This window comes from Anabrus simplex, chromosome 4, assembly GCF_040414725.1.
Source record: "Anabrus simplex isolate iqAnaSimp1 chromosome 4, ASM4041472v1, whole genome shotgun sequence".
NCBI classification, from domain to species: Eukaryota; Metazoa; Arthropoda; class Insecta; order Orthoptera; family Tettigoniidae; genus Anabrus; species Anabrus simplex.
In genome coordinates, this window is record NC_090268.1 from 117,192,294 (window position 1) to 117,219,166 (window position 26,873).

At 38.6% G+C, this 26,873-nt stretch overlaps 1 long non-coding RNA gene across 3 annotated transcripts in view; it reads right to left on the minus strand.

The window, feature by feature from the left end:
• LOC136872474 (uncharacterized) overlaps positions 1-26,873 on the minus strand; it is a 76,356-nt gene that overhangs the window by 39,426 nt on the left and 10,057 nt on the right. For all 3 annotated transcript variants that reach the window (XR_010859918.2, XR_010859917.2, XR_010859916.2), the window contains exon 2: positions 22,714-22,877. This is a non-coding gene — a long non-coding RNA (uncharacterized lncRNA). The remainder of the gene's footprint in view (positions 1-22,713; positions 22,878-26,873) is intronic.

The window sequence follows — 26,873 nt, forward strand, 5'->3', positions numbered from 1 at the left end:
TGTAGGTACTTCTTGCTGCATGGGTCATCGCACAGGTGTGTGTGTGTGTGTGTGTGTGTGTGTGTGTAATTGTGTTTTTGTAAGGTCACATGATGGAATTGGTGGTATTGAGGTAGTGTGCCTTTTTCATTGGTTGGTACTACTGGATTCAAGAGTCATCGCACTTGTGTCTCGTATGTTCTTGTGGTGTGTGTTGGACAGATGGGCTTGTAGTTTGGGTGTGTTGTGCTGTTGTCTGATAGTCCCTGGTATGTATGTGTTATTTGTGTTATTCTGGTGAAGTAATGTGATTTCAAGTCTGTTTTCCTGGCTTAATGGTGTATTATTGTGACTGGTATGACACGTAATACATAATGCGAGTTTTATCACTTAAAATTTTAAAGTAAGGACTACATTATATTGTAAATGAATAGTGACTAACTAACCTCATTTCAATGACGTGAATCATGTTGCAAGCTAAAGTGTAACTATTTCCCTGTTTTGAGTTCCTTTTTGACGTCCTGAAATTTTTTTCTATTAATTTTAAAATATTGGATAATTATGAATGCACATAGTAATTTAATTTTGTGGAAACATTTTAAAGAGGATATGGTAGTGTATTATGTGCCCAAATGGTAAGATTGTGTGTGTGTGTGTGTGTGGCTTCAGTCTATGAAGGTCTAGTTTGGGTAATTTATTTACATGGAGGATGCTTTCTCTTATGCTGACCTGTCATACCTGTAGTGCTTGAAGAGGTGAACGGAGTGATTGGTAAATGTGTCCTGCTGTATCCTCAGTAGCATGCATTTTAAAATTTATTTTCCTGGTGAATTTTTATTTGAATTGGGGTATAAATAAGGAATTTTAGTTGTAAGAAATTTTTTGTGGGGGTAAAAAGCTGGTCAGCTATCTCCTGGATTTTATAGTTTAATTAGGAGTTATTTTAGTTGTAATAAGAATGGTCGTTTGTAACCATGCTAGGTCATTTTCATTAACGTACATAACTAAGGATTTTCTGCAAATTTTCTGGTACTAGAATAAACTCCAGCAGATTTCCTTTTAGTCTTAACATTCTTTTTCCTTTTGAAATTTTAAATAGCGCTTGCTTAGGGAGCTGGGAAATCCCTGTGTTATTGTGGGAGGGGACCTCCCTGAGGAACTTTGCGGAGTCACTGGTTTGGTGCTTATAATTTAGTTAAGGAAGAAAAACAAAATCCACCCTTCAGCCCTTCATTTTTAAAAGCTCTTCCAAATGATCGGACGATGGTGTTTCCCGATATCTTCCGTTTTCTGCTGCGGATTGATTTCTGTTGCAGTGGCTGCGATACCCTGGTCCTTCTTCGAATTATAGTGCCTCTTTGGAGGCTGCAATGTACTTATTGACCACTAATATCCTACGCTGGAGTGGGCAAGTGTTCCTAAGAGTGGCAGTTGGCAGTACTGCACCACACTCCTTGCCTGTTATAAGCCAGTTCGCTGCTCGAGTAAGCTGAAAAGAAGCTTTGCTGGTGACCTCAGTGGGATTGAATGTGTGTGGAGGTCGTTGGCACCGGCTGCAGTCAGCGCCTTCATTAATCAGCGATACTGGTGGTCACTTGGTGACTCTTCAGTCTGACATTCCTGAAGTGAACGAAGATGTAGTGTCAAGTGTCAGATAGGATGTGTGGTCACAACCCCCTTAGTAAAAGTTTAAAATGTAATTGTTTCGAGCGTAGCTCGAGGTTAAAGGGGGGGGGGGGGGGGGAAGATGTGACCATTGTTGAACAGCAGTGAACAGAATTTAAGCCACAGAAATGCTTAGTATGTTTTACAATTTTATTTTTCTGAACAGATCAAGAAATTAATTACATATCGTTTGGAACTGTAAATTTCATGTAATTGTGTTGAATTTTGGAAAGACTATCAGTTAAATTAATTTCAAGAAACCTATGAAAAATATGGACTATGGACTAACATTTTTTTTAAATTCTTGTAATTTATTGAAAGTTATTTTAATTATTGCATGAAAAAGAATTACTGAACTAAATGGTACTATCATTGTATATTCTGTACATCAAGAATTGTAATTTCTTAAGGTGCTTGAAAAATTTAAAAGGGTCTATTTGAGGCAGCCTATACTGCACGTACAGTTTTTGCTGATGAAAACTTGTTTAGCAATAGAAATGTTTGAGAACTTGTGAAATGCTGCATCATTGAAAATGTAGAATTTGGATTGGTCACAATAAGACCTATGTGTAATTGTCGTGTACCGACCTCCCACGGACTCGAACCGGCGGACTGCCAGGTGGAAGGCAGCCGGGACTCGCAGCCGAATCTAGAGCTCAAGGTGTCAGAGGAGATTAATTAGTGTCAGAATAATGATAGTCATCGACATGAGACACCTTGTAGTACTTGAGTAACTGTATAATAAGTATAATAATTATAGTTAGATTTAATAATTGGAAAGCAGAAGGAAGCTTTCAGTTAAGTATTGGAGAGCGGTTTGTGAAACGCGCTAGCTTACGAAAGCTGTTGACTACAATAAGATATTTACTGTGTGTCAACAAAGTTGGTATGCGGGCCAGGCGGACCGCCTAGTGCCGACATAAGAACAAAGCTGAGTACACGGCCAGTCAAGGCCATTACAGATGCGCTTTAGGAAAACAAGGAAAGATGAGGACAAAGTAAGACAGAAGAGAGTAGTGCCTAGGTAGCAGCACTTACTGCGACAACTATTGAGAATAGCCACTTGAGGGCGCTAGTGACTGGATGATCAGTTTGGCAATGCCTGTAATACCCAACCCCTTAGTAGGAGGTAGGGATAGAACTTTGAGTTCAGGAGCGGAGATATAACCCCTGGCCAAGATGGCGCGGGGCCTTCTTCCAGCCAGTAGTTCGTACTTGTCAGAATGAGATTCTGTTCGAGCATAGCCCAAGTGCCGCAGGGCAAGATTCAGATAGACGCGTAGTAGAACAGTAGGCGCGTGGAACAAGCTCGCTCTCTCTTTAGATCATTACATTCAGACTTGTAAATATACTGTACATAGTAGTTGTAGTTGTCCTCAGTAATAAAGGACAGGTAAATAATTTCATCTTTTATTTCGGGAGTTGCGGGATGAGTCATACCTACAAATTACCTCCCTACATTCCGCTCGGCAGGTCAGATAATACTTCAACATCCAAGTGCCTGGTGACCAACCTACGAGATCGTCTCACAGGACAGGTAGGTCACGACATAATGGCCAGTATATTGGCATTCTTTATTAGTGAATTTGGGAATCTGGAGTGTTGTCATTGGCTACTTGCAATCGTAGGATTTCCTGTTCTTGGCTCCTCGCATGTGCGAGTCAAGTAGCCTGCGTCTTTGAATTCGGATCGCTGCAATGGGCGAATGAGTCTTGCGTCCGTCCCGCCTTAGGTCTCCAGTCTCGAGTGCTGCTACGTACCAGAAAGGCCGATTATTTTCTGGACACACAAAACTGCCAGTAAATTGGGCTGCATAAAAAAAATGAGCACGGGCAAGAGAATCACCCAGTATATATATGTATACCTTTCTGGCCTGGATATACTATCGATCCTTCAAGGGATCAATCATGAACTAGGTGCTCACTGCAAGCATTCAGAATGGAAATGCAAAGACTTAATGATTTTATTTATTTATTTATTTTATTTATTTATTTATTTAGGCTTCTTTCATGTGGCGAAGTTAGGGCACACTGCCCTCCCTTACACTTAACCACAATACAACAAATAATATTAAGGTTGCCTATTACTAATTATACTACTTATACTATTTCCTAAATTAAGCTTAAGTTACACACCCACACATTATGCAGCTTATTATCTCGTTACTTGCACACACACAATGTACACACTTATCAACTACCCTTACGTTTACATTATATAAAACAGAAACAATTTTTAATTTTACAATTACCAATCACACGCTCACAATACACACCAATACACACTTCAATCGGTAACTCAACAGGAAGTCTCGGCAAGATATTTTAAATTTGGGGAAAGAGTCAATGCCCCTGACACCTACTGGCAGGGAATTCCAAAGCCTGGAACCGGTTACAATAAAATATTTATCCTACACAGAAGAGTGGTGAAGAGGAATAGCTAAAGTGGAGCTCGAGCGAGTGTTACGGTTATGGAAGAAAGAGAGGAAGTGAAGTTTAGATGTGTTTAGAGTTACTATGCAGGAGTTTGTGTATTAAGACAAGTATATGATATTCACATCTCTTATCAGGTTTTAACCAGTGCAGTGCTTGATAATAAGGAGTAATATGCACATCATACCTTAGGTTAAAAATGAATCTAAGGCAACAATTCATAATACGCTGCAGTTTCCTAGTTTGATCTTTAGTAGCGTCTACCAAGATAACATCACAGTAGTTAAGGATAGGAAGAATTAGGGTCTGTGTTAATCTTTGCCGCATATTTAGTGGTATAATATCTTTAATTTCAGTGGGTGTAGAGTAGCAAACACTCTCTGACTTACATTTTGGTATGTTCTGTCCAATTTAGAGTTTCAGTCATAGTCACCAAGATTTCTCACTGTTTTACTGTACGGGATTGTGCTATTTATTTGTAGAGGAGGAATGATCGAATCGATCTTGTGTAGGAGCTTCTGGGAGCCGACAATGATAGCTTGCGATTTTGATGGATTTATGAGAAGTCTGTTAGCGAGAGCATATTCACCGAGTTTTTTCATGTCAACATTTATGCATTTTACTGTGTTTGGCAATTTGCTTAAGCTGCAATGATAAATTTGGAGATCAGCATATAGGTGATAATTACACGTTTAGAGAAGATGAAATGTCATTGATATACAATGTAAAAAGCAACGGTCCTAAAATACTACCTTATGGCATGCCAACTTTCCTTGTACGCCATTCTGAATTTCTTTCGCGAGTTATCACCCGCTGCCTCCGATCTTTCAAATATGATGTAAAAATCTTCAGTACTAAAGGGTCAAACAAGTAAGATTCCATTTCCTTAATTAGTAGCTGTAAGTCTAGTGTATCAAATGCACCACTGAAATCCAGTAGCGTTAGTACTGTAAATTGTCATTGTTCCATAGCTGGTCTGATGTCTTCTGTCACTAAGGAGAGCCGTGGCAGTGCTGTACCCTTTCTTAAAGGCCGATTGTAATGGGTCAAGGAGAGAATAGTTATTTAAATATTTCAATACTTGCTCGTACACCAGTCTTTCCAAAGCCTTAAAAAGCACTGGAAGAATAGAAACTGGGCGATAGTCAGGTCAGTTTATGATCGTTTACCTTGGGCACTGGGATGTCATTAGCTTGTTTCCAGAGTGCAGGGAAAGTTCCATTTCTAAGACAGTAATTGAATATATGCGTGATAATCGGGAGGATAGCGCCTATTATATTATGTATGAAATGTATAGGGATGTCATCTACTCCTACTGCTTTAGATTTAATAGAGTATAGTACTTTTTTAATTTGGTTGCTAGTGACCTCTTGGAATGAAAATTGAGCATGGTTAAGTGGAGGGATGGCTGGTCGATTCGTATTTAATTCTGCCTGATTGATTGGTTTAAACGCGATTCGTTCTTCAGAGAAATATGTGATAAGCTCGTCTAGGGGAACGGTTGCAGTTACACAATAGAGTAATGAGTAAAGAAAAGCATATACCAGTATTAAAACACCTTCCGATTCAAAATAACAGCTAAACTTTTGTACATTGCATTTTATGATCCCCTCATCGTCTCTACAAAATGTTATTGCCGGATTTGATATCCTCTTTGCAAAATGTCATTGTTTTGATGTGAACTTATTGCTAGTTCCCTTATTAGGAGATGTAAAGTTTTCAGAGTAAATCTAATGTACATGATGCTTGTTGTTTAAAGGGGCCTAACATCAAAGTCATCGGCCCCTAATGGTACGAAATGAAATAACAAAAGGTTCAAATTCATCCACTGACCAAAATAAAATAAAAATGTCATGAATAATGAATGGATGGATATGAACGCAACAAAAAACAAACAAAAAAAAAAACAAACAAAAGTGGATCAGACTCAAAAAAAGATTGTAAATAATAGTATTACTGACCAAGGGACCACTTATAAAGCACAATGATGCTTGATGTCTAAAGGGGTGCAAAATCCATTTCTAAGGCCCCACAGAATGGTACATGTCGCAAGTAAAGTAGAACCATAGTATTTGTCATGTTAGGGTACTAATCAAAATTAGTGAAGACTCACGGTGTTCCACACAAGATGGTACTACTCAAGTATTGTACTTCGTACAGGTAATGCAGACCTATGGTGTTTCTCACACAATGGCGCCACTCACAGCCAACGCAAACCGATGAGGCTCCTCGCCTAGGTATACTAATCACGGGCGCCGGTATTCCCGTGGTGTTCCTCACATAGTGGGTACTAATCACAGGCAACGCAGACCGACAGTGTCCCTCATATAGCGGTAAAACTCACAGGCTACGCCCAGACCTGCGGTGTTGCTCACATGGGTACGACGCACGGGTACTGGAAACCCACTGGCCAGCCTCTTTGCTGCTACTAATCACAAACCTATTTCGTACCTAATGTGGTGGTATGACTCGCAAGTACAGGCAACCCAGGGTGTTCCCCACTTGATGGTACGAATCAAAAGTAGTTTCATGATTCTAATTCAATCATCCCTTGGTCGCCCCTTTTAGATGCCTCTTATGACAGGCAGGGAATACCGTGGGTGAAGTCTTCGTCTTCTTCCCCCACCCACAGGGGGATGTAATGTACATAGAACAAGATTAAAATGACAAATGCAGAGGTGCCAACTATTGCGCATTGTCCTCAATTATTACGGATTTCACCTCACGATTACCGTATTACGGTCAAAGGGGAAAAAGTTACGGAAAAGCTGAGATTTACATAGAATCATTTTCTACTGAAAAAAGAAAAGGGAAAATATTCAATCCTTTCGAGCATTTATGCTAAATTCTCCTCGTTTGAATGCTTGCGAGATGACAATGATACTTTATCGTCACATCTTTTTGCTACCCATAAGCTCTCCTTTGCTATAAATCCTGAAGTAATGTCCTATTTCTATGTTAAGTGTACCGGACTGTTGACAGAAAGCATTGAGACCTACATTAAGGACATCTACACTGGAATCGCTTATGGTTCAGGAGACAAAAAAGTGATCAGAGGGGGAAGGATGCTTGAAGAAAACCTACCTTGAAAAGCAGCTGCTGGGTGCGAAACGAGTTACAACGAATGTTTTAACACTGAATTAAGAGGTAGTATGCAAATGTTATTGTGTAATATGATATACTTTAGAATAGATTGCTGTTGGGAAGGGCAAAGGAGGGGTCATTATCGAGGCAGGAAGAGCATGCTTTGGACTTGTCTCAAATTTATGGGATGCGGAGGGTGATTACTTATAATCCCCTTCAACAGTTGGCACCTCTGAAAATGATACTAACTAAAAGCAGACATACTTCGTTACCACCCCTTTCTGGACAGTTTGACAAGGGAAGCTATCTGACTTCTGACAACTAGTCTGGAAATCTTGTAGGTGGAGCTAGCAAGAGACCAAACTGATATGTGCAGCATTTTACAGTTGTCCATAATCCCTAAAAGAAGGCTTATGAAAGTAGAGTGCACAAGTGTAATATATTCAAACATAACTTACTCCAGATCAAGTGGCTCATCAGATAATAGGGAGATAAGGTGGGAAAGATACAGACATCTCTCTCAGCCAATAGTTTCTCAACCTTCTTATCTGGATATACTACTTAATCCTGAGGAAGTCTATAAAAACACCATCCAAAGCTCAAAGTAGAAAATACTGCAAGTTTTAATGATATTAGGAATAAATATATCAAGAATTTTGGCACAAAGACTATAGTGATTACTTGGAATTGGAAGACTGTGAGGAATTGTTTATGTTTGTGTTAATTTGGTATGTAATGTCTCTCCTCGGTATGTGAATTTTGGAATTGTTTGATTTTCTTATGGCTTCAAGATTGTTTCTTTATCATGGGAAAAGTAAAGTAAGATGTATTAGGAAACACCCTGTAGTGTACACGCGCCAGATCGGCGTGGTATATTTCCAGTTTCGTAAAGTTGCATCAATTTCATAAATTCTCGATGCTTCTCAAATGTTCTTGGTCAGCACTAATTTCTGAGCTCTAATTGGAGAAAATAAACTTGATTGGTAGGTGAAGGAAAAAGATCAGACGCTCCTTGGCTGTTGTAAGGTTTCCTAATTTCCGGAGAGAAGCGTTTTGCTAGAGCCTTGCTCTTCCTAGGCGTCTTTTCTGTTTGACCAATGAAGGGAATGGTTGCCTTCAAGGTAACTGGTCTTCTTGGCCCCTCCAGCAGGTAAGCACTTGCTTGTTTTTCACCTACCAGCTATATTTTCAAATGTAGTGTTTCATTTAATTTCTCTCACCGGAGCTTACTCGTGTTTTCCTTCAGCTTCCAAATTTAATATGACAGCCTTTACGGTAAGTCGAGTCACATTTGTAAAGAGACAGTTCCCATTTTGCCGTTTTCATAAATTATGTTCAACGCCTTTCGATGTAATTATAATCTATTAATTTCCCCTTGGGGCTGCCTCTTAGTTCTGCATCATCCTTGATGTATACACTTTTAGGACAGGCACCTACCTCAGAAGTGTTTTTGAGGAGGCTGGCCGCTAAAAGTGCGCTGCACTAGGATAATTATCTTAAATGTATTTTCCGTATTTTCTATGAATAACCTTCCAAGGGCATGTTACCTCAATTTTATTCCTTCTGACAGTTTTAGGTAATTTAAACGTGACGCCATGTGTGAAATTTTCCGACCTAAAGTCGTATAAAGTAGTATCACTGAATTTGAACCTTCTGGGTAATCATTGTAATTATGGTTTATTTCTGTTTCATAAAAAGTGTACCTTTATGGATCATTTGAGCTTTCATTTCAATTTAATTTTAAGTAAACTGAATATTAATTTTTAATCATCTCTGACTTCGCTTCTTCAGCATCCACTGCCTGGATATGGTTCCCAGCCACCTTCCACACTATCCTTTCTTAGCAGTAATGTTTGTTAACCTGTTTGTTACGATTTTTATTTCGTGCAATTTATTATTATTACTCCTTGCGTCAAAATGTGTTTCTGTGTAACGATGTGGTTGCACAGTGGTAGCAAATATTATTATTACCTATTACTTGTAACCTTACTTATTTTGAGGTTACAAAGACCTTGGAATGGTTAAGTAATTTCTTCAATTGGAGTATTTGTTCAAAGATGATCCCTCAAAAATGGTGGAAGGCAAAAGTGGTGGCATTCTTGAAATCTGGAACAGACCAGACTACTCCAAAAAATTCAGGCCTGTTTCTACGGAGTCGTGTTTTTAAACTTAATACCATATACATAGTAGAGCAACCTTTCTTTTAGACTCAATGGCTAAATGGTTAGCGTGCTGGCCTTTGGTCACAGGGGTCCCGGGTTCGATTCCTGGCAGGGTCGAGAATTTTAACCTAAATTGGTTAATTTTGCTGGCACGGGAGCCGAGTCTATGTGTCGTCTTCATTTCATCCTCATCACAATGCGCAGGTCACCTATTGGCGTCAAATCATAAGACTTGCATCTGGCGAGCCGAACATATCCTTGGACACTCCCGACACTAAAAGCCATATGGCATTTTATTTCAATTAAGAGGCAGATTTCAGACCAGAATGGTTCTGCACAGAACAAGTGCTGAACCTTACTCAGTATGAGGGTTGATTTCAGAAAGGCCTTTTAATTGGTGCCATTTTAGTCTACCTGACTGCTGCTTATGGTACAATTAGCACTAACTTCTCATGCATAAACTGTTTAAAATGATTGAAAACTTTCAAACTTACAAGAATTATTCAACACTTAAGGCAAGACGGGGTGATGCGCCGCACCGGTCTACTTGCCGCACGACCTTCAATTTAAAAGTTTGGCGCTGGATGTCACTATATATGCTGAGAGTAGTTGAGTTAGCTCAGGAACAAAGGCTTCTCTCACTTGTGTGCACAATTTTTCATATATTTTCAATGTGTGCTGGTTTTAAACATCTAAGTACATTTTCCTTGCAAAAGTTTCAGGGACTCCTTAATTGTTTTTTAAGGGTGTTTTTCTCAATTCTTTGCATTTAATAGTTTTAATAGACAGTACTGGATGTTGTGAAGGTTCTGCACGAGGAGTTCGCCATTACTACATCAATACAGCCTTGAAAGCAGGATACGGCATCTGTCCCATAGACTTGGACATGAGACGCAATGCTCTGAAGAGAGACGCCGCACCGCGTATAGAGTTTTACTGTGTACAAATTACTTTATATTCATAACTTTAATAATGCCCAATGAATGTAAAAAAGGGCAAGGAGAAAAGCAACTTGGCCAATTAAAAAAATTATGATTTATTAGTATTTTTGTCTGATTCTGAACAGTGGTAGCTAGCATTGCTGCATGCCATGCCAGAGGTCCCGGGTTTGATTCCCTACTCTGCCATGGGCATTTTCTGTAGAAAGGGACTAATTGTTTAACCCCTTGACGCTGACCTCCAAATGTCACCTAGACCTTTTCTTCACATGCCTGCGACCTCCATGCATGGTAAAGCCCCATGTAGACCTAAATTAATTTTGTTTTAGCTTGTAAACTTTGGAAGTTGAGATGTAAATGTATATCTTTGAGCTGATTATCTCTGCCTTCGTTGTATGTATGAATCAGTCCTGATCAAGAGTTTTTTCTTTCCAAAGAGTTTGAAATAGTCTGACCTGTTTCCTCGTGCAAGCATGTAGACAAATTTATGCCAAAATCTAGCAGAAATGTATCATATGACATTTCCTTATTTAGAATGATAGTATAAATCACCAATATTTGACTGATACGCATGTTGACATCATTTGGTGAGGACTTCTACAATTCTTTCAATGCCTTGAAACCTACAATTTGTAACTGTCACTCACTGTCACTTTGAAATACAATATTGTCTGGTGCAGAAGCATGTCACGGTGCAGTTTGAATGAAGGGAGTAATTAAGTCATAAATCAGACTATAACAGCACCAAAACCAGACTAAACCGAACGAAGTGACTGGATGCATAACATTAGGAATGGGAGCGCATGGTCCGCGGGACCAAATAACTGACATGAAAACACAAATCGTCCCATTTACCTGGGAAGGCTTAATGAATCTAAACATTTGTTCCCAATTCATCCACTCAAGACTTTCCAAGGCAACGATTATCCTAGTTTTTGTGGCATTGTGAAACAATCTATGCAAATAAAAGAACATTGCTAATTCCATATAAAATGTGAAAGGTCTCTTCTCCACTAGTAGGTTACAAAGTAAATACAAAGTCGGTGAATATAAACTATATTCCTTGAGTGAATGAAAACCTACAACCTGTTTTCCAGTCATTGACTGGGTCAGGGATGGAATGAATGAAACCGCAATCTTGCGGCGAGGATAGGAATTGTGCCAGCTGCCGAGGCCTGTCGCAGTCCACTGGGGCAATGATTAATGACAGATGAAATGAAATAATAGAGAAGGTTGCTGGAATGAAAGATTACAGGGAAAACTGGAGTACCCAGAGAAAATTTTGTCCCGCCACTGCTTTGTCCAGCACAAATCTTACATGGAGTGACCAGGATTTGAACCATGGAACCCAGCGGTGAGAGGCCTACGCGGTGCTGTCTGAGCCACGGAGGCTCTATTCCTTTGAGTCTCTACTGTAAATATTGGAAAATAATCTTACTTAAACTATTGTAATAGTGAATTTTTAAAGAGATCCTTGCATTTTATCAGTGCTCACACCTGAATAGCCTCCGACCACTAGGTAATGTTAATCTAATTAGAATTTATACATTATGTTTAAATAAAGGTATCCGATATTGCAACAGGGGTTGGGATTGGTCAAAACGAGAAGGGAGGTTCCTATGAACATATGTCCAGAAACATACCTCTTGAGATATGCACTATTGTAGCCGCATGGAGGAACGCTATGTTCAGTGGTACAGGCGTCTTCCTGTTGAAGGTTTTTGCATGCATCGAATGTTCAATCGCATGCGGTTGTGCTGGCAGTGTGTCTTTCCATTGAAGGTCTTTGCACGAGTCTTATGTTCCATCACAGTATCCGGCTGTACTGGCAGTGCAGTGCTGTACCCAAACCAGACTAGTGGTCCCATGCTGAGTGGACAATGTAAACAGTGCGATGGAGTATTTGAAAGAAATGGCAGACAGTTTTTTGCTATGTATTAGCCAACGGTGGTGGGTGACAGGCCCGTATCGTACCCTCAACGACACCCACACTGCAGCATTCCATCGGAAAAGATTTTCGCTGGGCTACTCCAGCGACTTGCAGAAATGGGTTTATTTGCTGCCAGGACAATGGATTATGGTAGACCACGTACTGTTTGCACACTGGAAATGGAGGAACAGGTGTTGCGACACGTGGGACGTGATCCTCAAACAAATGTACGAAGAATTGCAACTGTTGAAGGTATCAACCATGCTCTTGCGTAGTTTTCTTTTTTCTACACGAGTAGTTACTGTATCCATACCACGTCCAAGCTCTTTAGTCTCCTTCCCACCCTGCCAGAGCGTTAATTCTGGCTTCTACACCAGTGGGTGCAAGATCCACAATTTATAGCCTGCATTTTATTTACGGATGAGGCAGCATTCAACAGAAATGGCATCTTAAATGACAACACGCACGTGTGGGCAGATGTAAATCCTCAAGCTGTCTGGTAGTTGAGACACCAGGATTGTTTTAATCTCAATGTGTGGACAGGAATTGTGGGCGACCTAAAAGGGTCATGCATTGTACCAAACAGATTAACAGGTGCTGTATATCATCGATTTCTACATGATGAATTACCCGGACTGCTTGAGTACGTTGGGCCAATGCATGTGGTTTATGCATTGTGATGCAACACCATTTTCTACGCATCTTGCAACAATACCTAAACCCAACATTTCCTGGACAAAGGATTGATTGAGGATGTCCAGTAGCATGGCCTCCCCATTAGCCGGACCTCAATCCAATCTATTTCTGGCTGTGGGAACATTCAAAGACATTGGTATATGCCGCACCATTGACAATGTCCAGATGTTACCGGAGCACGTGACCAATGTGTTTGCCCACATCCACGAGTACGCAGGTGTGATTGTTCGGGATTCATTGCTAAGGAGAGCCAAAGTATGTGTACAAATGCATGGTAACCATGTGAAGCATCTCCTGCAACATGCACTTGGTATCTGCGAACAGACCGACTGACATCACAGCTCCTGGTTAGTGGTGTTGACTGTTTGCACAACATGTGTTCTGTACAACATGTGTGACAGTCATGTGTTCATTAGAAATAGTTGGTAGGATAACTTCCATTGTCTGAATTGTAGATATGCAACACAAAATGGCTCTTATCTCAATGGGTACCTGTTTCTGGACATGTTTTTAGGAACATTTCTTCTCGTTTTGACCAATCCCAACTTCTGTTGCAATATCAGACACCTTTATTTAAACACCCTGTATTTAGTCATTCTCTAATAGTACACAACATATTTAGCAAACCTTTTGTACATATTTCCCACACTGGATGTTATAAAAGTAGTGTATTTCTATGAATAGCATCATTTCTACCTCTTTGCATCATCTCTCCTGGGTGTGCAGCATATCACCCGTCCTTGCGGCAACTCTCCCATTACATACCCTTCTATTCTGTGGTTCATAATGGACCTAAATTAGTTTTATATAGCAAACTAAACGTTAAATGATCAAGCGCACCAGCTTATACCACACTTGTGGTATTCAATCCAGTGCCAAGTGTCAGCTGAAACTGAGAAACACAAGAAGTGGACAGCAGTCCTTTCTATAGCTTGCCGGGCTGAGTGGCTCAAACGGTTGAGGCTCTGGCCTTCTGACCCCAAATTGGCAGGTTCGATCCTGGCTCCGGTGGTATTTGAAGGTGCTCAAATAAGTCGGTCAGCGTCATGTTGGTAGATTTACTGGCATGTAAAAGAACTCCCGCGGGACTGAATTCCGGCACCTCTGCGTCTACGAAAACTGTAAAAGTAGCCAGTGGGACGTAAAGCAAATAACATTTCTATAGCCATAGTACAACAGTGACTCAGGTCACAGGAGTGCCTTAACACCAGCCACACCAAGCATTGTTAAAGAGTCAATACACGAACAGTCCACACTACCCGACTGGAATTGGCCAACAGAAGGAACTCCAGCACATACTATGCAATCTTGCTCTGTCCCTAAGACCCTTAATAGGATAAGAACTAATGCATACAACCAAAGCTGCACTCAAAAAATGGGATTATACACACATCGCTAATTGCAACTGTGGTGCAACTCTATCTCTAGTATCTATTTCACTGTCCAAACTGCCCTGTGGAAACCCATCTTTATGGTTTTACGTGCAAGCAACTACTTTGAAGGCTTTTGCCAGAATTTTGTCCCACAGGAGTTCTTTTACATGCTAGTAAATTTACAGACGAGACTACATATTTGAGCACCTTCAAATACCTCCGGCTTGAGGCAGGATCAAACCTGCCAACTTGAGCTCAGAAAGCCAGCACTTTAACAGTTAGCCACTCAGCCCAGGAAGACCCATTGTGAAGACTTCACTACAGTCATACATAGACAAGTCACTACAGTCAGTGATAAACCCACAGTATTGCAGCTGCTTCACGCTGGAGCGCTTTCAGTACTTGAGGATACTTAAGATGATATCAGTCATAACATGCCGAACACTACTTGTGAAACACGAGAATTTGAATACCGGGATTACATCTTGAATTTTCAAGCATCATCTACACATTTCGTTCTGTCATGGTAATGTGGTGTGAGAAGGCACTGCTGCAAGCAAAGTTGCATTTCACACCATCAGCAAATGACTGCATTCCTGCAAGTATCAAAAATGGTAAAATTTATGTCCAAACATATTCCAGAATAGAACAGTGTCTTGTGACATGTCCAGACACCTTCTACACAACAAAAGCATAGACTGCTACTGTGGTGCACCCAACTGATTGTATATAAAACAGTGAAACTTTAAAATTATCCGTCATTCAGGCAGACATATGTACTCTCCTGTAAGTTATTCATATACCTTGTACTAGCAAAAGAAAGACATCAAGAGGCCTAAAGTACTTTGTGATTTTAGGTAGAATGTGTGCTAATTTACACCCTTTTGTCAGGAGGCTTTGGTCAACAAACTTGTTCCAGTGTGTCAAATGTGTTTGACAAATTTACCACGTGCTTTCTGAAAGCAGATTACAGTTTCTTTGCAAGGCACCTGACATGGACATAAGCACCTGAATGGTGTACTGTATTATTGGGTAGTAGATGTTACTTTGAGCAGCTGCTTCAGTCATCTTTCCTACAGTCATTAAGTCTTGCATTTGATGCAAGTTCATACTCAAATCAACCTTGGTCCATATTGGACAGTGTCAGCATCAATTACATTAGCAGAAATTAAGACCATAACTTTGCATACAAACTCCAATGCTCTGCCTTCATGATGTGAAGAGTAACAGCATACCACCTAGAAACAAACCTTGTAATCTTGTTTGATATTTGAGAACAGCATTTTAATCTGTCTATAGTAGACCTTATATTCGCAGTAAGACAATTAGAGGAGCATCATTATGAGTGGAGTAAAGATCTGACCTTTGACTTTGAGAAAGAATATGATCACGTATGCAGAAACAAGGTATGGAAAGCCGTACAGATAAATGTGTCGAGAAGCGGACAATAGAAAGAGTGAGGGAGATGTACTATGGGAGCGTGGTTTGAGCAAAAAACTGGATTAAGTGCTCTGCCACCTTTGCTCTTCATTGTAGTAACGGACAAGCTAATGACAAAAGAGGCAAGGAAATGTGGGGAAGGAAAAATGAATGATTTTTGCAGATGACTTAGTCTGGGGAGAAAAGGAAGAGGATATCCAGGAACAGATTCATGGGCAAAGGTGAAACAATATGGAATGAAATTTAATGCCTAAAAGAGCGAGATAGTGATAACTAGAAAGAAGGAGCAACTTACAAGAGGGATAATGCTTGGACGGTAACAGCTTAGGAAGGCAGAGTTTCAAATACCAGGGGAGTATCAGAGAAAAGTGGAAGAAATGATGAAACAATCTAGCATGGAAACAAGCAGGAGCATTCCTGAAAAGTGTCAGAAGCCTGGTTTGGAGTAAGGATGTCTGTCAGAAGTAAAAGCAATATACATGATGTACTATGTACCTATTCTGATGTATGCAGCAGAAACTTGGGTAATGAGGCAGAGAGCCGTAACTAGGATACAGGCAAGTGAAATGAAATTTCTGAGAAGCAGATTAGGAGTGACAATGGATAAGATGAGAAACTAGAAGGTTAGAGATATAGGAAAGTAAGAGCCACTACAGAATAGGATAGAGGCATCTAGACTTACATAGTATGGACACTTGAAGAGAATGACAGAGGAAAGGATACCAAGGAGGATGCATGAAATGGAAATGACAGAGGAAGACCAAGAGACAGGTGGATAAAAGGGAGTGGAAGAGTGTGTACAGAGAAGAGGAGAGGACTTGGCAAGAGTGGCAAGGGAGATCGAAAAATACCATACCCTTGCTTCATTCGATATAACATGTATCCTAACATTCCCACCAAATAATCAAAATAATGGAATCCAATTTAATAAACCATAGCAACTTGAGCACCTTAGAAATAGATGAATTCATGAATTTACTTGAACTTGCCACAAATAATTACTTCAAATTCCATGATACCGTATACCAACAACTAGGCCTACCCATGGGATCCCCTGCCTCTAATATTAGCAGAAATTTATATAGACCACCTAGAACATACGTGAATCAAAATAAATGATATATACTTCGGTGCAGATTTGTTGACATCTTTGTAATCATGGATATTAGATCCACCGACGCAAATACTATACTAGACAAACTTAACACATTGGACCCCCAGATTAAATTCACCAAAGAGACTGAAAATAACCATACCTTAAATTACTTGAACCTGACAACCAGACACAACTAATCTTACAAAATCTATAGGAAACCCACTCACACTTCAAATACCATAAAAATTTATTCTATTCATCCCAACACATAAAAGAGCAGCCTACTATAGCATGGTATACAGAGCCTTCAACATTCCAATGACAACAGATTTAAATAACAAATTATAATTAATCCACGACATAGCCAAACATAACGAATACAGCAAAGAAATGGTGAACAAAATCATCCACAAGATAAAATTCCAACCCAAAACCAAATTAACAAAAATTGACAAACCCAAGAAAGATTACGCCTTATTTACCTTCAACAATACCCACATATACACAATAACTAATGTTTTCAAGAAGCACAACCTGAAAATAACATTTAAAAACACACGCAACAGCACCAACACCATACACAACACCAGGACAGTTAATAATAAATATAACCAATCAGGAGTTTACCATATCAAATGCAACAACTGCGATACAAGTTATATTGGACGTACAGGCAGAAACTTTGCTGTCCACTACAATGAACACAAACGCAGTAAAGCTTAACCATTTTTCATCAATAGGCCAGCATGTAGAAGAATTCAAACATAGCTTCACAGACATCGAAAACGATATGAAATTCTAAGGGCCCCTGCTCAACATAACCGAAGATTTCTATATTTCCCTGGACCAATACGCCAATCCTAATCGCAATATTAATGACATTACAGAGAAAACCAGCATCATCTTTGATAAAACCATTCCTGCTTTAAAAAATGACTATCTTAAAACAGTAAACAAACAGAACACAGCATGCCTCAAAAGACCGACGAATCACAAGGCTAACCCCACCCCTACAATAGCCGCTCCCCTTACCCCTCCACCCATAACCCTCGCCACAGCTAACAAGTCCCAGACGTACTCGCAGTAGTACGCAGCAAGCTCTTAAACAACGCCGCACAACCTCAACAGCAGTAAGTACTCATCTCACCTTCACAGACAACTTCAGGCATTCCTTCAAACTCACACTGTACTTCTACTAATTTATCTTTACAGATAACAGCAGTTCCATAACACGAATACAGGCAAGAGGAAGGTTGCTACCAACAACTCATTTTAATCGAATCTAAAATTCAAGACTTTACAGTCTGCTTTAAAACTCAAAAATATATCAACAGTTGAACCACAACAGTACTTGACAATCTTATGACATGGGTTTTTGCCACGAACACACACGACATATACTAGCCAAATAGAACACTTTCAAGGATCATTTTATGCAACCAAAACAATGTAGACACAGAGGTGCAAGAACCACAAGGAAGCCTGAAGAAGGAACTCCACAGAGCATGAACTTTCAAATTTTAACAACTGTTTTAACATACATGTACCTTATATTTTAGTGTGTTTAAACTTATCAAGTGTTTTATATTATATTTCATATATTTTAATATGTTTAATGTGTTCCATGTGCTTAATGTATATGCAAAAAGTTTTTAGTTTACTGAAGCCTTTCACTGCCACATTGGTCATGAATACTATTTCAACCCTATATAGACAAAACATTATGATAATACATTTTATCTTTAACCCCATTAGACATCTGGATGCTCTAATCAATAATATCTTTGTGACATACACCAATGTCTAATGGTTGCAATATTGTAATATATCAGCTGAAGATGGCTATAAATAGCTGAAACCGGAACTGATGTGAATCTGTTCATAATCAAGTATTGATAGGTGGAACATCTTTGTCTATATATGTGCATCCAATCAATACGGAAATGAAACTTGTAAATAATGATGAAAAGCATGATGTTCCAGAGAGAATACAGTGGAAGTCTGTTATAGCGAGTACGGGATATAACGAGAACTCCCTTGTAACAAGTTTTTTATATCCGTCCAAACTCCTATATTAAACTGTATACAATAGCCTTTGGTTACGAGAACCCTTTCACCGAGTCATCCATCATTACGAGAGATTTTGACGTGTTTTATTTTCCATTATTTGTATTTATACACTTCAGCGTAAAAAGCTAGAAAAAACTATTTTTTTTCAGTGTAACTCTCGATGCACCACAAACTAAAGTACGGTAAATATTTGTACATTAGTGTGACCGTTTTATTTAATTAGATTTTAAAACCTTCCATGAAACTGGGCAATAATTGCAGCAGCAGGTTTCTTGCAAATTATTTTATTGGTACCATTATACTCTCGTTCGTATGAAGGATTCATGCGAAGCAATTGTTCTTTTGGTTGTCACAAATTTGTTAGGTTGGTCAACCTGTTATGGTTATGCATTGTCGCAATGAAGAGTTCCTTATCGAGCTGCTATTATTGCTGTAAAAAATTGTAGTTCCTTGTGGTGTGACAATCTGACCTGACATTTATTGCTGTCGTACACAGTAAAACCACTTCATGTTGCTTAAGTAGTGATTTCCTTAGTGCGCATGTCTAAAATTTCTTTCTGTGTGAGATGTAAATAGACTGTGCTATTGTTTATTTAAAAGACAGAGGCAACGCTGGCTTCATACTCTGCATGACCTCAGGATTGCAGATCTATACTGACTAGACCCATTTGACAGAGCAAAGTAGTGGACCCTGCCTCGGAGCAGGATAAACTCTATAGAGATAATTATTTTTATTATTAAATCAATCACTACTGATCTGCATTTATGGCTGTTGCCCAGGTGACAGGTACTCTATTTCCCTATCTAGCCTGTTCTTAAATGATTTCAAAGAAGTTTGAAATTTATCACACATCTCTTGAATTATTCCTCATCCTACAAAATATTTGCCCCAATTTGTCTAATTCTAACCTCATCTTCATTTTTAGAGCTTTCTTACTTTTAAAAACTCCAGTCTACAAATGTCATTCCAAGCCCTCTTCACTGACGGGTCCAAACATTCTGCTTAGTCGACCAGCTGTTCTCCTTACTTTCAAGTCTTCCCAGCCTAAATTTTGCAATATGTTTGTAACAATGCTTGTCTGAAATCCCCCAGAAAAAAATTGTGCTATTTTTCAGTAATTCTGGTGTGGGTCCCATACACTAGAACAGGGCCTCTCAGGGTGCATGCAGCTGAAATTCTTACCTCACTTAAGGCAGCTGGTGTGCTGGGACGAAAAGGTAGGCTTTATCCTAGACCATGTGACTAGGTGGCTGAGATACTTATTCTCTAATGTACTAGAATGTAAAGTTTAGGGTTACGCCATACCTGCTTCCCTTTTTAATGTAGGGGTTTTAGTAACTTATTTTATCATGTAGGTTTTCTGCCTCTGTAAGCAGTGAATGTAACTGCCCTAATGGGTGTAATGTCTTAAAAGGAAGAACGAGTATACACCCTTTTTTGCCTTTATTTTAATTTCCTTTGACTAGGATTTTGAAAATTAAACGATATCTATCACATTTGGCTATTAAATTTTGTAATATGGGGTTCTCCTCTGACTGAGCCTCATGCCCCATAAGGTTTTATTTTTATATAACATGAGATTGCTTACGTTGTATCAACATCTTTTCTTGGAACTGGACTTTTTTTGTAAGTTCACTTTCTGACCTTTTTGGGAATTTAACTTGTTCTTTGCCTACATTATTGCATGAGTAACTCTTGATTGGGGACTTTTCCCATTCATGTGTGTATTATCAATCACCTTCCCAAAAAAATAAAGGGCAGCAAGCATCAGTTTATGCGAGTTATATGGAGGCTCATAGGCCTGAAATTGATTGGTAGTTTAGCTCCCCTCGTTATTAATGAAGCTCAGACCATTCAGCTTATGAAATTATGCATCTTAACTGATCAATCACTCACCACTCCAATACATTTTTTCTGCTGAACCAAAGAAAAAAGAGAAAATAATATATTACCATTTCCCTTTATGTGGTCATTTTTTTGTCCAGCCACATGGTCCTGCCACTTCATTTCCTCCACTTTTGTGGATCATATTTATCATAGGAACATGTATGTAATAGGATGACAACTGAATACCAGTCGGAAACATTTTTCCTTTTACTTGAAGACAATTTTAGGTGATAATGCAAGTAAAAGGAAGGAATTCCTGGAAAGGTATAGTTCATAAAGAGGTACCAGAGTAATGAAGGTGAGAATTTAGAAGTATTCAAAGTTTATTTGTCAAGCTATGTACTTCAGAGTCCTCCAATTAACCACTTCACTAACTTTCTAGTCTTAAGTCCCCACGGTGATAGTAAAACTGAAGGTAGTTTGGGACGAATTCTATCAATAATACACTTAAGCCTACTGCTGAGATCAGAACAAAACTGACTAGGAGAGGTCACAATATCAGACCCTGTATTATATACATTCTGATGATGCTTGTTTAAAGGGACCTAACATCTAGGTCATCAGCCCTTAATGGTACGAAATGAGATGAAATGTAATGACAATTTATAAGTCCAAAATCGTCCACTGACCAGAATTCAAAACGCAAGGATGAAGAATTAATGGATAGATATGAATTTAAAACAATCAGTGGATCCAACCCACAAAGCCCCACATTACCAGAAACTAGTGTTAATAGTATTACTGAACAAAGGACTGCTAAAGCACAATACTGAATTGATGAAGCTTGTAGTCTAAAGAGGTCGAAAATCCAGGTCATCGGCCCCTCATAATGGTACTTATCGCTAGGAAAGTAGAATCATGGTATCTGTCATGGTGTGGTACTAATAAAAATTTGGTAGCATAGACTCACGGTATTCCACACATTATGGTACTACTCGCAAGTAATTTAATGTGCACATGTAACACAGACCTATGGTGTTTCTCACATTGTGGCACCATTTATAGGCAACGCAAACCTACAGTGTTCCTCACATAAGTGTACTAACCACTGGAACTCTTACTATACCGTGGCATTCCTCACATAGTGGGTACTAATCATAGGCAAGGCAGAACCATGTTTTGTCTCAGTGGTACCTATCACAGGTACTGTAAAACCCAGCCGGAAGCACAGACTGTCACTACTAATCACAAACCTACCGAGTACCTAACATAGTGGTACTACGCACAAGTAAAAGCGACCCATGGTGTTCCCTGCATGATGGCACTTATTACAAATAGTCTTATGGTTCTAATTCAATCATTCCTTTTAGTCGCCTCCTATGACAGGCAGGGATACCATGGATGTATTCTTTGTCTGCATCCCTCATCCACAGGGGGTTGTGTTTGGTCCGCAAGAACTATTTTATTTCACTCAAGTCTGCCGGCAAGCCGGGTAGGACCCCCCTATCCGCCACCTAGGATGCGCCACGTGGGAGTATCACCTCTCCCCCTGCTACGCCAAGGTAGTAGGTTCGAGGTATATATATATACATTCTATCGGTTCTACCAGTTTACAACCGATTCAAAATGTGGCATATGTAAATAAAATTTTGTGGGCGAGCCACTGGCCATTCCTTGCTCCGTTTTCATCTTCTAACTTAGTTAAGGAATGGAGAAGTAGAACTGAGGATATAATAGGCCATGTTAATAACTAATTATGAAGCAATTAGATCAAGATAATTGGTATAGGACAGTATTGAATCAGTCAGTAGGCATTGCTGTTACTGTACTTACAGTTAATTTCATTTAATATAATGTAGAACTATTTCCCTGAAATGTATTCTAAATCTGTAAATAAGTACTGTTGGAACAATTTCAATTCAATATGAAGAAATTAAAATCTTAAAAAATAAGTCCTGTAAATTAGTTTTATTAAGTTGTTTAGAACTCTTAAACATTAAATAAATACAGAATTAATTACCTGATCAGCTCAGTACAACGAGGAGATTTGGCAACATTCCTGATTGACCAGCTGATGAGATGGAAGTTGACAGGCTGTGAGTACGATGCTTTTTCGTAAACAGCTCTCCACACAACCGGATGGACAAACTAACCCAGCACAGTAGAGCATCCTGGAGGATATGACTGTAATAAAGAAAACTTGTAAAGAAAGCAAGTTCTTAATAAATATCAAATTCAATGCCCTTGGATATATTAGAACGTACTCCTTTCCAATGTTTCTATGGAAAAGAAACAGTACAAGTCGCAAAGCATTTAAAAAGTACGACATTTTATTTCATACAACACTACAAAAAGAATATTTTTTCTTTACGTCGCACCGACAGGTCTTACGGCGACGAAAGAATCATTTTAGAAAAACTGTCATTTTCAGTAAGTTGCACATTCAATCAGTATTGTTTTAACATTAGACTAACTGAAATTGGTAACAAGAATCTTATTCATTTGCCTTATGTCCTCCATCCTAAGATTTTAAAAAATAGCTTTGCATAAATACTTCCAGCAATTATTCAGAAAATTATGAACTCATCCAAGTTAAGGATAGGTGTAAACTACAGTTGACCACAACTGCAATTCTTCTGCTGCACCACAACAAATATGATATGGGCCTATCTGTAGAAAATAGCAACCCCCACTCCACCACAAATGAATTTGATACCTATCTAACACAGTTCATTTGCTTATAACAATGTATGATTTACTTTAAACTATAAAAGTTATCACATCGTACAAAACATGACTGATGTTAAATGATCTTAAGGAGAGCTCATTCAAAACTAACATTTTAATACACCAAATTCTTATTGCTTTAATGAATTTAAGTGAACTTACGTATGACAAATGTTGGATGTTTAATACAAATTATGCTTAGTACAGTATCAGGTATACTAGACATGAAGAAAACTATTTTCTAATTAAAATGTGAGATTCTGGTACCGTAGTGTAATTTTTTCTAACTCAGCACAGTTCTGCAACAGTTTACCACTCTTGTTAGGAGAGACTGCTGTGCTAGACAACTCCAGCTAGACACAACCACCTGATAATTCCTAGTTATGAATTGTAAAGAAAGGTACTTTTTGACTCATTCTCCAAGAACACTGGTATCCCCTATTCCTTGAAAAGTGCCATTCAGGAAAAATTATTTATTACTCTCTATGGGAAGTCTGTCCCTTAAGCCACAGGCCTGCCTGCAATGGTTATTCTCTCTTCCCCCCCTTATACTGCAGTTTAGGAGAACATCTAATGCTTCAAGACCAGTGTGCAAGACTACAAGAAAATAGTAATTGGGCTCAATTACAGTTACTTGAGAAATATGTTACTTAAACCAGATAGCTTGGAACTTTAGAAATGATTATCTTTTCCCATATTTTTTATTTTAGTGAAATACTTCTATAATGTTTTTGACAAGACAGTGGAAAAAACTGTTACAAAAATAAAAATAAGGAAATTATTGAAATTGTAAAATTAAAGGAGTATTGAAAACTTATGAATAATAATATTTATTTAAAACAGTTTTTGAAGGTGTTCACCTTTTCGATACAATTTATTTTACTTTACAAGTAGAATATTTACATTAACATCGATTCAGTTGTTGGGACATGTTTCGCCCTCATGTAGGGCATCATCAGCCAGTCTCTCGACTCAAAATCTTTAATTACAACCAGAATTTTGATTATAATATTTTTTTGAAAAACTATTTAGTTTGTTATTTTAAAACTTCTTGTTTAACAATAATTAAAAGTACCCATTTGATTAGAATAACTACTATTGTGAAGTGGAACACATTGAGACAATGTTAACCCTTAAATAAAAGTTCTGGGATACATAAAGTGACTATGAATTTAATACTGTTTAATCACTTTAGCTAGTTATTTATAATCAGTTTTATTGTCTATTATGTTTCTTGTCTTGGACATGTAATCTGGATGATAAACTTACTGAGGTGTTCTAACTGCTCCACTTCTGTTGAGTCCTATTGAGAGAACATACGTAAAATGGATATCCCTATATGGATTGTCAGTTTGAATTTGTAGATAGTTGACTCAGTTGACCTATTTGATATTGTATTCTCTGTTTAAGAAGATAATTTAACATTTTTTTTTAAATACTGACGTGTTGACGATCTCATGTCACCTTTGTAAATTGTGATTTATGAGAGTAAACAGTACATTTTTTAAAATGTCACGTTCATAATAGATGTGTTGCTGTTAAAGTAGTGAGCTGCTTGTTGGAATGAGTCAAACAGGGGACTTTTCAATGTGTTCATATAACTGATGAATTCTGGAACTTCAATATGAAGAACGGAGTTGAACTGAGTGTAACTATAAGAAAAATGTATGTTTTACTATCGGGAATGAGTTTTATTCAACTAAAAGTGAAAGGCGTTGGAATCTATCACTTACCCCCTTGTCTCTCTCTCTCGCGGCTTGCTCATCTGTGACACTACTCGATTGACTGGCTGTGTGTGAGCTTGCACGCCTCTGGTATCTATGTACGGTCTGTGGGGGAGGGCTGGTAGGGGAAGGGGCAGGGCAGGCGGACTGTGTATTGGCTGGTCTTGGGGGAGTGTTTATTGTGGGTGGGAATTTTTTATGGTAAGATTTATTGATGTTTATAAAATTTCCTTTATTTTCGTTATTTTTAGCAATTGTGGAATTAAATTGTATAGAGGGGTCTTTGTGTCTATTGTTTCATTCAAATTAAGATTTTTTATTGAAGTATTGGTCTATAAAAATGTAGATGATTTTCATATTCATTAGTTTTCCTTTTCGTAAGATTTTTTAGTATTGTTAAGTCCTGTTCTATTGTGCAAGTGTGTCCTGTCTCCTCGATGTGTACACTCGTAGCTGAATATTTATTGTGTTTATTAGCGTTGAAATGTTCCGAATATCTTTTTGAAAAACTACGTCCAGTCTGTCCGATATACGAGGCAAAACAATTAGAGCACGTTAGCTGATAAATTCCTGATCCTCAATATTGATCATTATTCAAATTAACATTGTGGTTTTTAAACATTTTGATTGGTGTTTTGCATTTTAAATGTGATTTTTATATCTTGTTTTTTAAATTGGTTTTTACCTGCTATATATTACAGTTCATTTCCTGTTTCCAGCTTTCTGGGTCAGGTTGTGAATCAAGGACCTCCATCGCTGCCTGTCTCTCCACCACTCTTCTTTTTTAAGTAAATCTTCTGGTTTTCCTCCCCCCTTCTCTATGCACTCCCACACTGAATCTGTCCACCTCTTTCGGGGTCTTCCTCGTGGTCTCTTTCCTGTCAATTTCTCTGAAAAAGAGGGGTTTTTTTTGGCACACTCTTCTCCCATTCTCATATGCCCATACCACTTTAGCTTTGTTGTTTCTATCCTGTTTTAAAGTTTCAAGATTCCTGTCCTTTTCATTACCTCTTCATGTCCAATTCTATCCTTTCTAGTCTTGCCCTCGATACCCCTTATGAATTTCATCTCCACTGCCTGTATTCTACTCTCCTCTTGTTTTGTTGTAGTCCACGATCCAGCTGCATAGGTTAGTATGGGTTCATATTAGGTTGAATTTAATACTTACATTTCTTCAGGACATTTTGGTTCCACAAAATATCCCTTACACTCTAGAAGCTGTTTGCTTGTTTTCTTTTTCCAATTTCCTTGGTTATATTTCCATCTTCTGTGATCACACTCCCAAGTACTTGAAACTTAACCACTACCAGAATTTTATGATTCAGTTTTATCTTTCCTCTTCCTTCCCCTTCTCATCACTTTGGCTTTACTTTTCTCTGTGCTTACTTTCATCCCAAATTTTTCTTTCTCTAGATTCAATACATCTACTTGTTTTTGCACTTCCGTTTCATCCTCGCCCCATATCACTATATCCTCTTCAAACAACATGGCTTTTGTTGCCAGTCCAGTCTTCCCAATCTCTGTTTAATGTTCTTATGAATTTCATCCATGACTATGATGAATAGTATGGGGGACAGTACACTTCCCTGTTGGAGACCAGTTTCAACTTTGAACCATTTTGTTTTTCCTGTACTAGTCTTCATGGTTCATGGTGTGGGTTACTGTAGTCACGTCCTAGTTTGTGAACCATGGGCAACAGCTGAGTGGCCTACTATGTGGTCCTGAGAGT